The following is a 13,099-nucleotide window of genomic DNA, read 5'->3' on the forward strand; positions in this document are numbered from 1 at the left end:
AATATAGAATATTTAGAATCAAAGAAGCAAGAAAAGCTCATTTGTGAAAATCCTGGGACCCACAGGATGTTAGTGTAAAGGCGAAGTTGAAACTCAGACTCACGCATGTCCACCAGGACCATTTTGCTCCTATCAGAATTTTGACAGCTTCAAGGTCTGGTCAAATTTGCAATAGCCCACAATCATCCATTAAGAATAAAAAAGTTCTAAGGCTTCTGGTCTCTGTTTAAATGTCAACTCCCTGACCACACATGTAAGAACAGCTCACATTTTCAAAGCCTGTATCCTTTCCATTGCTTCCGCTTCCTCCACAGCATTTACCATCAAACGACAATGCTGCCTGTTTATTTGCTTGCTCTTTGATCTTCTTGGCCCATCACCTCCACTTCATGAGGGCTTGGACATTTTTATTCACTCTGCATTCCCCAAGGTCTGAAACAGGGTCTAGCACAGCATAGACCCCAAATACATAGGTGTGAAGTAAACAAATGAACCAGTATCATGGTTTAGAAAAATCAAACCAAACCATACCCAACCAGAACAACTTGCAATATAAATTAAAGGTTCAGCAAGTGTGGTAAAGAAGGTCAGAACTAAAAGATGGCCCAGAGACCATCCAGCCAAATCCTGTCACTTCACAAATAAAGTGAGATCATGATTAAGTGACTTGACCAAGTCATAAGCTCTTGTTTTGACAGAAATAATAAAATGGTTCACTACAGAGTTCCAATTTCTTATGCAAATATGGTAATTATGTTATTTGATAATACCATTTTTATCTCAGTGAGGCGGGCCTCATAAATAAGTGGAATAAAAAGACTATCAGGTCAGGCCCTTCACCCAAATATACTAACCTGTCACCAACATTGTGACTTTATTCCTTTGGATCCTGAGAGATTTTTTAAAAAACATGCTTTATTTACTCTGTTGTCAGTTACCACTTTCACCAGCTGAAAGCAATACTGAGAGCCAAGCTAGGTGCCAGCGGGGAATGGAGATGGGGAATCTGAGCTTTAAAATATGGTGCTTCTGGACTCAAATCCTAGCTTGATGATTTAAATAGCTGATTGACCTTGAGAAAATTAGCGACCCTCTCGGAGAGTCTGATTAGCTCATCCTCTAGTATGATTATTTCTAGTAGTGATTATCACTATCCTTTGCAGTTTTGCCTAGGACAAAGCTGGAGGCTCTCACCTAAAATTGACAGAGATGAAAGAAGCAGCAAACTTGGATCCTCCCAAGGAGTCTAGATTCATTGGTCTTTAAAGCTAGGGACTGTGTGTTAAGCTTCTTCTGCAGTCCGGAGCACCTAGCTCACACAGGTGAGCACTGTGCAGGCTCCGGTGACCACTTCATGAGCCACAATTGAGAGCTTGATGCACGGCAGCAACCTGAACCCAGCCGTGGAGAAGGAGGGAGTCCTCAGCGATCAATTGCTTGGCAATATCGGGCCTGGAAATGGGCTTAGAGCTTTTAGATTCAGGAGCTATGCATGCACTTATCTCTCAGAAGTGCTGAAAGAGCCTGGAAGTGTGAAAGGGAGAAAACCATATTTATCAGGAATTATCTCAGGAAAAATATCTTGTGTGAGTGAAAGGAATGCTTCTGTCAGCACCCTGAGAATGTGTATGTATGTGTCTATGTTGTGGTGGGGGCAACGGCTTGAGCAGCAACAAGTGGTTGCTGAAAAGCCTTCCTAGAAGGGTGAGTCTGGTTTTCCTGTAGGATTTTGATTTTGCTAAGCGGTGTAGCCAATATGAGGCCAGAGCTGAACTGTACTTCATCCTGGACAGGAGGCTGAGTACTGCCCTTATACTCTATCTCCAGGGAAGAATCAGCCTCTTTTCTCTTCTGAAGTTGAATAATGAAAGAAAACCCATTTGACTGTCAGATTTTAAGCTGGCTGCATGTCTCTGGATCCAACTTTGCCTGTGGGACCCTAATTTTAGGCCTGAGGGTTACTCCCAATGTGTCTCTGTAGCCAGTTAGACATTAGTTGATATGATTTTACTACTTGTAACAGTTAATGACTGGACTAGCTGAACTTACTTGATTCGTTCTCTATTTCATAGTATTTCAAATAAAACTTGGTAGTAGTTAGTATATATGATGCAGATGTATAGATGATCACAGTTCATGCATTTTATCAAACATTTGCCTGTGTATCCTTCCATCTTCTATGCCTCAAATATCTTTCCTTACCTAATGAAATGCTTCTCATCCTTCAAGGCTCAGTTCAAGCTCCTTCTCTGTGAGCCTGCCCTGGTCCTCCAAGCCATCATTAGTTATTCCCTTGTCTTCCCTGGTGGCTCAGATGGTAAAGCATCTACCTATACTGCAGGAGACCTGGGTTCGATCCCTGGGTTGGGAAGATCCTCTGGAGAAGGAAATGGCAACCCACTTGAGTACTCTTGCCTGGAAAATCCCATGGATGGAGGAGCGTAGTAGCTTACAGTCCGTGGGGTTGCAAAGCGCTGGACATGACTGAATGACTTCACTGACTTTACTTTCTTTCTTTCACTGCATTCTCATACCATGTTATTAGTGTCTCTTCCTGTTGAGATTTATAGGCAGGAGTCTCTGTTTCCACATGATACTATAAGCTCCGCCAGTGCAGGGACTGTTTCTTACTCATAGCCATTGTACTTGGTGAGTATCTGATTCCTACCAAACTAGAGTGCTAGACTGCAAGCCTCAGCTAACAGAGACGATCTCTTTATAGGAGCAGTTTTACTCAATGGTAAGCAATTTTTAAAATTATTATATATTTTTAAGTGTTCAGATGTTTCACAGAGAGGCATGCAAAATTAGCTTGAGTTTTAGAGATATGACATTTATGTCATTTGTTCATATTCCTCTGATATGAAAAGTTTGAGAACTTTTTGCAGTGGACACTTGAGTCAAATTTGAGTTTAATTTAATTATTAAATTCCAGAGGATGTTTATATAGTAATTAACTTCTTTCCCTAAAGAAAACAATAGGGAGAGGATGGTAAAAGGGTACAAACTCTCAGTTTTAAGTAAAATAAGGTCTGAAGATTTAATGCATAACATGGTGACTATAGTTGATAAGGGGATTTCCAGGTGGCATTAGTGGTAAAGAACCTGCCTGCCAATATAGGAGACATAGGAGACATGGGTTCAATCCTTGCGTTGGGAAGATCTCCTCAAAGAGGGTATGGCAATCCACTCCAGTATTCTTGCCTGGAGAATCCCATGGACAGTGGAACCTGGCAGGCTATAGTCCATAGGGTCACACAGAGTTGGACACGAATGAGGCAACTTAGCACACAGGCACGCCAGTGTAGGAGATGCAAGAAATATGGGTTCAACCCCTGGGTCAGGAAAATCCCCTGGAGTAGGGAATGGCTACCCACTCCAGTGTTCTTGCCTGGAAAATTCCTCAGACAGAGGAACCTGGCAGGCTACAGTCCATGGGGCTGCAAAGAGCTGGACGACTGAGCAACTAAGCGTTTACACTCATAGTTGATAAGACTGGACTGTATAACCAAAATTTACTAAAAGAATACAGCTTAAATGTCCCTGCCAATAGAGGAGGGGAATCCTTTCCCAATGTATAAATGTATCAAGTCATCACATTGCACACTTTAAGTATCTTACCATTTTATTTATCAGTTATACCTCAACACAGCTGGGGAAAAGGAAAACAACACAGTAACTTATTTATTTTTATTAATAGCAAGGAGACATTTAAAATAAAATAATGAGCTAGAAAGGCAGACTGGGAAAATCAATTTTATATCTATATACAATATATACGTAAATTGTAAATTTTGTTTTAACAAAAGTTCACTATACATGTAGACTGAGAAATCTTTCAGAGCACTACCCTTTGGCAAAGACCAAATGCTTCTTGTATTTTAAAAAGTTCTTATGATACATCATACACACAAAATAGCATATATAATACATGTACAAGTATAGTCTTCAAAGCCCTTACAACATCTGATAAGTAATATTTTTTAATGAGTAATAAATACTTATCAGGTGAAATATCTTTGAGATTTTAGATTCTTACTCCAATTATGAAGCCACTGCCAAAAAGCAGGAGGTGAGACTAATACTGGATATTGAGGTACGTACATCAGGTGAAGTACAACCAAACAGAAACAAATGGGCTATGACACTGTTTGTAAGCCTGGCTTTCTACCACATTACTTTAAAATAAAATTACAGGGACTTCCTGCATGGTCTAGTGGTTAAGAATCTGCCTTACAATGCAGGGGACACTGATTCAATCCCTGGTCTGGGAAGACCCCACATGCCTCAGAGTGACTAAGCCTGCGCACCACAGCTAGAGAGCTCCTGCAACACAACGAAGACCTGTGCAGCTAAATAAATAAATAACAAAATTAAAAAAATAACTGTAAAAGTGATACATGGTGCTGCTGCTAAGTCACTTCAGTCGCGTCCGACTCTCTGTGACCCCATAGACGTCAGCCCACCAGGCTCCTCCATCCCTGGGATTCTCCAGGCAAGAACACTGGAGTGGGTTGCCATTTCCTTCTCCAAAAGTGATACATACTCGGTGTTAAAAAGAATTGAAAACCTGACCTACTGTACCCTCTTTCTCTTTCCTCCTCTTGGCAGTCAACAGAAAACCAAATGGTCCATCAGGAGTCACTGGAGGATGGTGGAGGACAGGAGGGTGTGACAGACCAGGAGTGACCCCTGACCCCGAGGGACTGACACTGGGCTTGACTCTACAGGGGATTCACTGCAGTGGGGGGCAGGTGGACTGCCCAAATTTTGAGTTTTATCTCACAAATACAGTCTCAGAGCTGCAGTCTCCCAATGTCCTTTGTAAAAACAGTGACCTTCTACTCAATTCCATTTGATTTTTACAACCTGTCTTTTCAATAGCATCTTATTTCATCAATGATCCCTCAAAAAATCTGAATCTCTTTCTTATAGCTTATTCTATCATCCACATGAGTATTCCCAGGATCATTTATTTAGTCGTGCATTAACTGTAGGCTTCTAACCTACAATGATGAAATTCTTGCTCAGAATCCTCCACTGACTCCTAATATTCAAACATCCTAATACAATAGACAAACCCCTTCATGATCTGACCTCTATATAGCTCTGCAAACTCATCTTTCATCCCTTTCATATACAAACTGGGCTCCTGACACAAAAACAATCTTGTGGTTCCCTGTCCTTTCTAGCTTGTAGGATCTGTAAGTGTTGTTTCCTCAGTGGACATCCTTCCCCTACTCTGGGCTAGCTATCAAACTCCTTGTGTTCTTTAAGAGTCTGTACAAGTATCACTCTTCCCTTTCTTGATATGTCTCAGTAAAGTCCTCACTTTTCTGAGCTGCCTTAGTGTTTTGTCCACACTTCTACTATAGTATTTATCTATGTTAAATTACTAATTTAAGTATCTTGCTTCTATAAGATCAGGGGTCTGCATACTCTCAGAGTATCCATGAATCACCTGAATTATAAGCAAAATTTTATGCAGATCTATTTTCTTCTGGGGAGAAGGTTCAGAGCTCATATCAGACTCTCAAAAGAGTCGGTATTTACTCTCAAAATCAAGCTAAGAACACTGCACTAGATGATCAGTCCCTAGAAAAGAGTGAATTCTGTTCTTTGGGTCTCTATAGTTAGATAACTAAATGTTAGCAGAATGAGATTTTCAGTTATTATTTAAAGATAGATGTTCATACTAGTAAAGATATATGGTAAATTCAACTTCCTCTATTCTTTGATGTTTTTATGTAGACTAGAAGTGTGACACGATGAAAAGCACATAGGATAAAAGGAAAGAGATGGAAGGGTTTACACCAGACTACTAACAGTGGTTACTCTTGAAAAGAGGGATGGGTTAAGGGTCAGATGGACTTACACCTTTTACTTATACTCTTCTGTCTTGAACAAGTGTTTGTTTTATAATGTGCACTTTTTAGATTTTAAATTTAAAAATAATACTTTGAACTATGGGACTTTAAGTGCATTAAACAGCTAGCTTCAAATTCTAGCTCTGTTTCTTATTTAGCTTTGTGACCCTGGAAGCTTACTAATCTTTATAAACCTATGTTTCCTCAACTGTAAAATAAGGAGAAGAGTTACTAATCCCACATAGTTACTACACCACAAAGTCTAGTAGAAAGTAGACAGTAAATTTAGCTGAATGTAAAGTTAAGGGTTTTTTTTGCACTCTTCAAAAACATCTAAAATAGAACTCAAAACATAGCCATTATTATCTCAATACTGTGAGTAAACATTAAAGTGTACTTAGTCACTCAGTCATGTCCAACTCTGTGACACTATGGACTGCGCCCGCCAGGCTCCTCTGAACATGGGGATTCTTCAGGCAAGAATACTGGAGTGGGTTGCCATGGCCTCCTCCAGGGAATCTTCCCACCTCAGGGATTGAACACAGGTCTCCCACATTGCAGGCAGATTCTTTACCATCTGAGCCACCAGGGAAGCCCATTTTATTATCTCAATACTGTGAGTAAACATTCATAAATGCAGTAAAAGTTTGATGTCATATGGCTGGTTTATGATGTGGCTATTAGCTGTGATTGCTAATTAATAAAGGAATCCCATAATATATTCATTTGTTTTTAAATAAAGAAGGGTTACAAAATTTTTCAGAACAATTTGTAATATTTGTACTTCAAGAATGAAGTACAAGCATTGGTTTAAACTAAGTAAAGTACAAGTATGTTTAAATTGGGTTCTCAGTTTATCCATGTTCTTACTAATAAAAAATTCTTTGCAGTTTTCACTCACCTTGTGGCCTGTCTCCACCTGTAGACATTACACCATATTTTGTGAAGCCTTCTTGATTTCTTTATAGGTTCTACAAAAAATAAAATGTCATTGATAATGACAGGTACCTTGTAATTTCTACCATCCTTTTATCCCATAATTTCATAACTAAAAGTTTTGTTATATATGCAATTGATTGTTTAAAATTTCTAATAGTTAAAAATACATAAAGTAAAATGCAAAAGTCCTTGTTCCTCTTAGACTTTTAATTTTTAAGTCACTTGGTGTTAAGTAGGCACAATGACCTTGGTATCTATATCTGAGTGACTAATAAATTAATTCTTATGTATTTAGAAATGTAGTTGGAATACTCTAACATGGCTTAGGGAGCTTCGCTGAATCAAAAGAATTCAAAGCAGCTCATCTGACCTGAAAATAATGAAAGCCAAAAATCTAGAGATTTTTCATTAAGTATCCCACATTAAATGAAATGACTGACATCAAGTGACAAGTGAAGTAGGTTTGTAATAGGTTTTTCTGTTGGGGCTAAGTCAGGTGATCTAGTCAAAAGTAGGTATAAATCCTTTTGGAGAACACTCTATGAATTATATAGCTTTGTGAGTAGGACAGCAGACTCCAAGCCAGCTGTGTCTTTTATTTATTTTTCATTATCTGAAGCCCCTTGGGCAGTTTGGCCGAGTCTCTGAATCTCTGGACGTTCAGTTTCTTAGCTGGTGTAACTGGCACAGTAGTAGTAAGAGTCACCTCACGGTTCAGAAGTGAGATTAAGGTGAGTGAGGGCTGAGGCACAGTAGTAGTAAGAGTCACCTCACGGTTCAGAAGTGAGATTAAGGTGAGTGAGTGAGGGACCAGGACACAGGAGTGGGCTTACTGAATCACCTTTATCATTCTGTCAAGGTCCCTGTCCTTTATTCTAAGTGAATCTATGTTTATTCCAGCTTGGCTTGTTCTTTCTTTCCCTTTAACTTCACAGAAAATTTTTCTTAAAAGATTCTTTTTTTGTACAAATGCTGTTCTTTGTCCTAAAGGAATATGAGAGGCAATGGTTGGCCTTACCGGCTCTGTCAGTCACTAATTGCCACCCAGTAACCATGTTCCCTGTTTTCTAAGAAACCTGTTAAAAAAGCAAAACAAAACTGTATTCCCCATTATCCTTCACAGGTAGTTGTAACCATGGGGATAGATTCTATTCATGAGTTACAAGTAGAAATAGTGTGAGTGACTTCTGGGAAGTCTCCTTAAAAGAGACAGCACGTCTTTTTCTTCCCATTCCTTCTTCCTGCTGGCTGAACACACAAATGAGACAGGTGGACTCCTAGCAACCTTCTGTACAAGAGGTGAGACACCGAGGGTGGCAGAAGAGCAAGATGGAAGGAATCTTGGTCTCTCACACCAAGGAATTGATTGAATAGCTCTGGATTGCCTATCTATGGACCTTCTTTTTTTAACGTAAGAGAGAAATGAGCTTCTAGCTTACGTAAGCCACTATTATTTAGGTTTGAGCCCAACCTTACTTATATGCTGGTCCTTTAGAAAGTTGTCTTGAACCAAGAACCATCTTTAATTCTTAAAAGTGTCATTACATTTCCTTTGATCCTATGTGTGCTTTCTTCATATCAACAAATTTTCTACTATTCAAAAGCCTCTAGGGTATCCCTCCAGTTGTTTTTACCCTTTCTCTCTTGCATCACCCATATCTTGGATACTGTACATTCATTTGAGCTCCTCAGAAAGAACTTGGAAAATGGGACCATTCTACTGGAGAGAGAAAAAGGAATTTTGGCTAAAATTAAATTTTAGCTTTTTTGCATATTATAGGAAAAGTAGAGTTCATTTCAACTCAGAAAACATTTAGCCCATACTATGTAAAAGGCATTGTGCCAGATCTTGGGAGGGAATATAAAGATGACATAGTTCCTCCTTCAGGGAGTTTACAGACTAGTAGGAAAGATGAGACATACATATAACTATAGCATATGATGGACTGGAAAAATGCAGTAAGAAAAGTATAAAGTACCTAAAACTTGCAGAGGAGAAAAGATGAGTTCTGGTCATGGGGATTAAAGAAAGTGTCATAAAGAAGATAGGTTATGAGCTTGACTGTGAACAGTATGTAGAAATGGTACAAAGGGGATCAGTGATGGGTCAGAGGTGGACAGTTGCAATGCATCAGAGGATTTAGGGGTTCCAGGGAGTATCATTGGTAGAGTAGAAGGTAAGGCTGGATAGGTGGATTAGAGACAGGTAAAGGGAAGTAAATATCTTCTTGGGAGTCTGATCTGATGTGGAGAGAATAAGGAGTTACTGAAAGCCTCTGAGCAAGGGAATAACCAGATCACATGTCCTGAGTAAGAAGATGACAATTTTGACTGCAGAGGAAAGACCGGCTGCAAAGAGGCTAAGATGGACACCTTTAATAATCCAAGTAAAAGGCAATGATGGCCTGAATTAGGGAAGTGACTATTAGAATGGAAAGGAGGGCACAGACAGAAGCAATATTTCAAAGGTTACTGCATGAACTAAATGTATGCTTTGCCCAGGACAAAAAAAAAAAAGTTGGAAAAAGAATAATTCCCTGATCCATAAGTGGAAAGAATTTTTAAAATTACACTCTTACACTAGGAAACTAAAAGGAGGCTGAATATGCTGTAATAATGAATTTATTGGCTCTACAATTTTGACAGAGACTTAACCTTTGTTTTTCCCCAGATGTCAATTGGGGGTACTCTGACTGACCCTCTAGGAGCTAAGGAAAGAATATTGAAGAGCATCTCGGGAAAGAATGCAACCAACCCTTCTATCCCATTGAACAATGTGTTCAATTTGCCCAAATGTATCCTTTGCCCAAGTGTTATAGTAAATAGCAGATGGAAGGTATTTTATAACGTAAGGTTCTTCCACTTCTCCTCGGTTATCCCTTTGCCCATCCTTATGCACCATTTTCACCCAGTCTACCCATGCACACACTCCATAAGAAATCCAGAGAAAATTTAAGAGGAAGAGGAGGTTTTCTAAACAGTATAAGAATTTCCTATTTGCCTCTTCACTGCTCACTAAAACCATGCCAGCCTAGCTCCCCCAAAATGGAAAAGGCTAGCATAGACCCATGTAAGGGCACTGTATTCTCTAACAGCTTTCAGATAAATAACACTCCCCTCCCCCAAATCCTAAATAGCTACTTCTTCATTATCAGGAGATACATTCTAGAGATCTCCTTGAATGGACACATTTGAGCATTTAATCAGCTGCCATTTTCTCTTTTTATTTTCCTGATTGTTGAGGAAGATTGAAATTGGTATTAAAACCTTCTAATCTCTCTTTTCTCAGTAGGGCAGGAGCCGACAACAAAATAACCATGAACCTACAAATCAGAAGCGTGTTCTGTGTAATCTTCTGCAATTTATGGTTTAGTTCATCTTATGTGGGGCACTGAGAGCAATAAATGAAATAAAATAATGAGGATTTTTTTCTTCCATGATTCCCAAGGTGATTCCTAGCACTCTCGAAAGCAGAAGTGATTAATCAAGTCAGTGGGGACAAGCAGCAGTAATGTGATTGTCAAAACTATAGATATCCGATAAACTGTTTCACTCTCAGGTAAGGTGTTTGTGTATGTTTGTTTGCGTGTGTGTGTGTGTGTGTGTGTGTTGGGAGCTAGTCAGTGGGAGAACCAACATCTTCAACATTGTCTCTGAGGGAAGATTAGCAGGAATTATTAATTTAAAAGATTCTTACATTTTATAAAAACCCAGAAGCTAAGAAAAATGTCGAGCAACTCATACTCTAGTCTTAAATTTCAAAATCAAAGGTCCTTAACTCAGGGTGTCCACAGATTGTATTTCAGGCCATCTATAAGTCTTCTGAAATTATCTGCAAAATTTGGTGTGATTTTACATTTCTTTGCAGAGAGGGTGGGCTGGTTTCTAAAAATTCTTAGAGTGATCCTTGACCCTCAAAAAGGTGAACTCCCTTCATTAAATAAAAGAGGACAGAGGAAGAGAGAAGGAAAGAGAGAGAGGAAAGGAGGGAAATAAAGAGAATTCAGGAGTCTCATCAATTCTGTCCCAAACCAAATCAATCAAATGTATGTGAACTTCGTACAAGGCACTTATCTATTAACCTTTGTATTTGTATGAAAAGTTAGCAATAGTATAATCAATAGCCTCTGAGGTTTCAGGCTGGTTTTGATTGCATTTTGGAGCCCATGGTATTAGCAAAAATGTAGACGTTTATTCAATTCATGGAAACTATTTAGAAGAAAGTGTGTCCAAAAAGTTCTTTCATATAAATTCTGATTGTTTATGCTAAAGCCTTCAGAAGTGCCTTTAAATGGCTACACCATTTGCAGCCAATAATTTTGTATTAAAAGGAGATATAAAAAAGACAAAATTTACACAAAGAAAAATTTCTATGTTTTTCAGAATATTATTGTTTCAGCATATAAAAAACTAATTATAGTGGATTCCTATTCTCACTTAAGAAAGCTTTCAAGTGAAACCTAATTCTTATCATGTTCCCCAAGCTCCTGCAAAGGCTTTAGAATTTTCACTAATGTTCCCATGTAATTAATTAGCACAGATTTTTCTGCACATAGAGGAGTAAACACTGAGAATCCTCTATCCCTTTTCTATGTTACAAAAGGCATGAATTAACCTCCCTCCATTTCTAATCTTTTTTATATTTCATTCTTAATCCTAAAGAGGCATATACATATTGGATTTATCTGCCTTGTAAAATAGGCAGTCAGTCATCCTTTCTTTAAGATTGCTCTTAAATTTTAAGTCAGCTTCAACTAAACATGTAAATAAGCAAGCTCTTCAGTCCAAACATTTTTTAGTTGACAACCTGCAAAGGCAGATTGTGACATCATATAAAAATTAAGCAAGAAGATGACTATTTTACAAATTGTTGTAACTTTGAATAAATAGTCATTTCTTTAAATGACTTCCTTAAATAAAAGTTAGCGTATTTTGAACCTACATTAGTAAAGATTTATGAGATTTCTTCTCTTATGAAAATATTTGCCCTCTCAGTGCCTCTCAGAGCATATAAAAGCACCACTTACCCCATGTTGCTTGCCGTGGTTATATCATCATCAGATCAAGGCGTATCTGGATTCTGCATTAACTTAAAGGTTATAAAAAGAAGCAGTAGAGGTTTGACTTCCCCGGAAACGAGACTGTCATATGCTAACTAGGCTTTTAAATGAGGAAAACTAGTGTCTCTTCTAATTATATAAGCTCCAGGTCAAATTCTAGCATCAACTAATCAAATAACTGAACTGCTTTTAGTTTCAAGGAGTAAAAGAAAGAAAACTGTTTAAAATGAATGATTTTAGTATCTTTGAAAACTGGAGACTTGAGCATTGAAAGTTATTCTTATACCATTAAAAGTTAAATATTTTTAAAAGCAAAGTATATATCTTGCTACCTTAAATAATTTGAAGAAAAGTATTAGGGAAAATTTAGTTTGCAGTAAAACAGATATTTTTCTGTATTTTCCAGAAGTTTTGAATTTGCATTGTATGTCCTGGTCTCTGAAAATATCCTCTCAGCTTATCTTAACTTGTCCAGTATTCATCTGCTTACAATTTCAATAAATAAAAATATTTAACTCTAAAATCATACCAAGTTAACGCTAAGCAACATATCCAAAATTGTCTAATTTTTTTAATGTATCTTTTGAACACTTATAAATGGGGTCTTTTAAATTAAATACAAAGTTATTGTGATTTCTATAAAAATGCCATTTAATTTCAACATTTTAGAAGACATTTCAACCCAAATTTATAATAGTACAACTAAAAATAAAAAAGAATTGGGCAATGATTTATTGAGGAAATACAAATTTTCACAAGAAGTTGAGGAAAGAAGTATATTATAGCAGTTATCTGTTCCATACACCATTTTGGAGGAGTTAGCTTTACAGAAATAGTTTCAGCAAAAACGCTCATCTTTTTTAAAATTTTTAGTAGAGTACAGTTGCTTTACGATGTTATGTGAGTTTCTGCAGTACAGCAAAGTGAATTAGCTCTGCTTATCCATAGAGCCCCTCTCCTTTGGACAGCCTTCCATCTAGGTCACCACAGAACACTGAGTAGGGTTCCCCATGCTACACAGTAGTAAAGCCTACTGTAATTTTTAATAGGTAGCTGTCATGTACTGTTTTGGCAATTTTAAAATTACTTTATCTCAAAGTAAAGGTGCTTCCTAGGCAGAGAATATGTGAGCCCACACTGATCTACTTTTTAAAAAAATGAGATATAATTCATCTATGTCAAGGAGAAATACATTTTCCTTTACCCTTCTGGATTCTTCTGGCTGGTCTAAGA

The 13,099-nt window shown here is 37.9% G+C and overlaps 1 protein-coding gene across 5 annotated transcripts in view; it reads right to left on the bottom strand.

Moving 5' to 3' along the window:
* Positions 1-11,994, bottom strand: part of ARHGEF33 (Rho guanine nucleotide exchange factor 33) — a 114,999-nt gene extending 103,005 nt beyond the window's left edge. For 4 of the 5 annotated variants that reach the window (XM_043918193.1, XM_043918191.1, XM_043918192.1 and 1 more), the window contains exons 1-2: positions 11,834-11,994; positions 6,769-6,838 (exon numbers count right to left, since the gene is read on the bottom strand). The gene's annotated coding sequence lies outside the window, so the exon portion shown is untranslated. The remainder of the gene's footprint in view (positions 1-6,768; positions 6,839-11,833) is intronic. The other variant, XM_043918189.1, reaches the window with a different exon arrangement.
* Between the last annotated feature and the right edge of the window lie 1,105 nt (positions 11,995-13,099).

Source organism: Cervus elaphus, chromosome 11 (assembly GCF_910594005.1).
Source record: "Cervus elaphus chromosome 11, mCerEla1.1, whole genome shotgun sequence".
NCBI classification, from domain to species: Eukaryota; Metazoa; Chordata; class Mammalia; order Artiodactyla; family Cervidae; genus Cervus; species Cervus elaphus.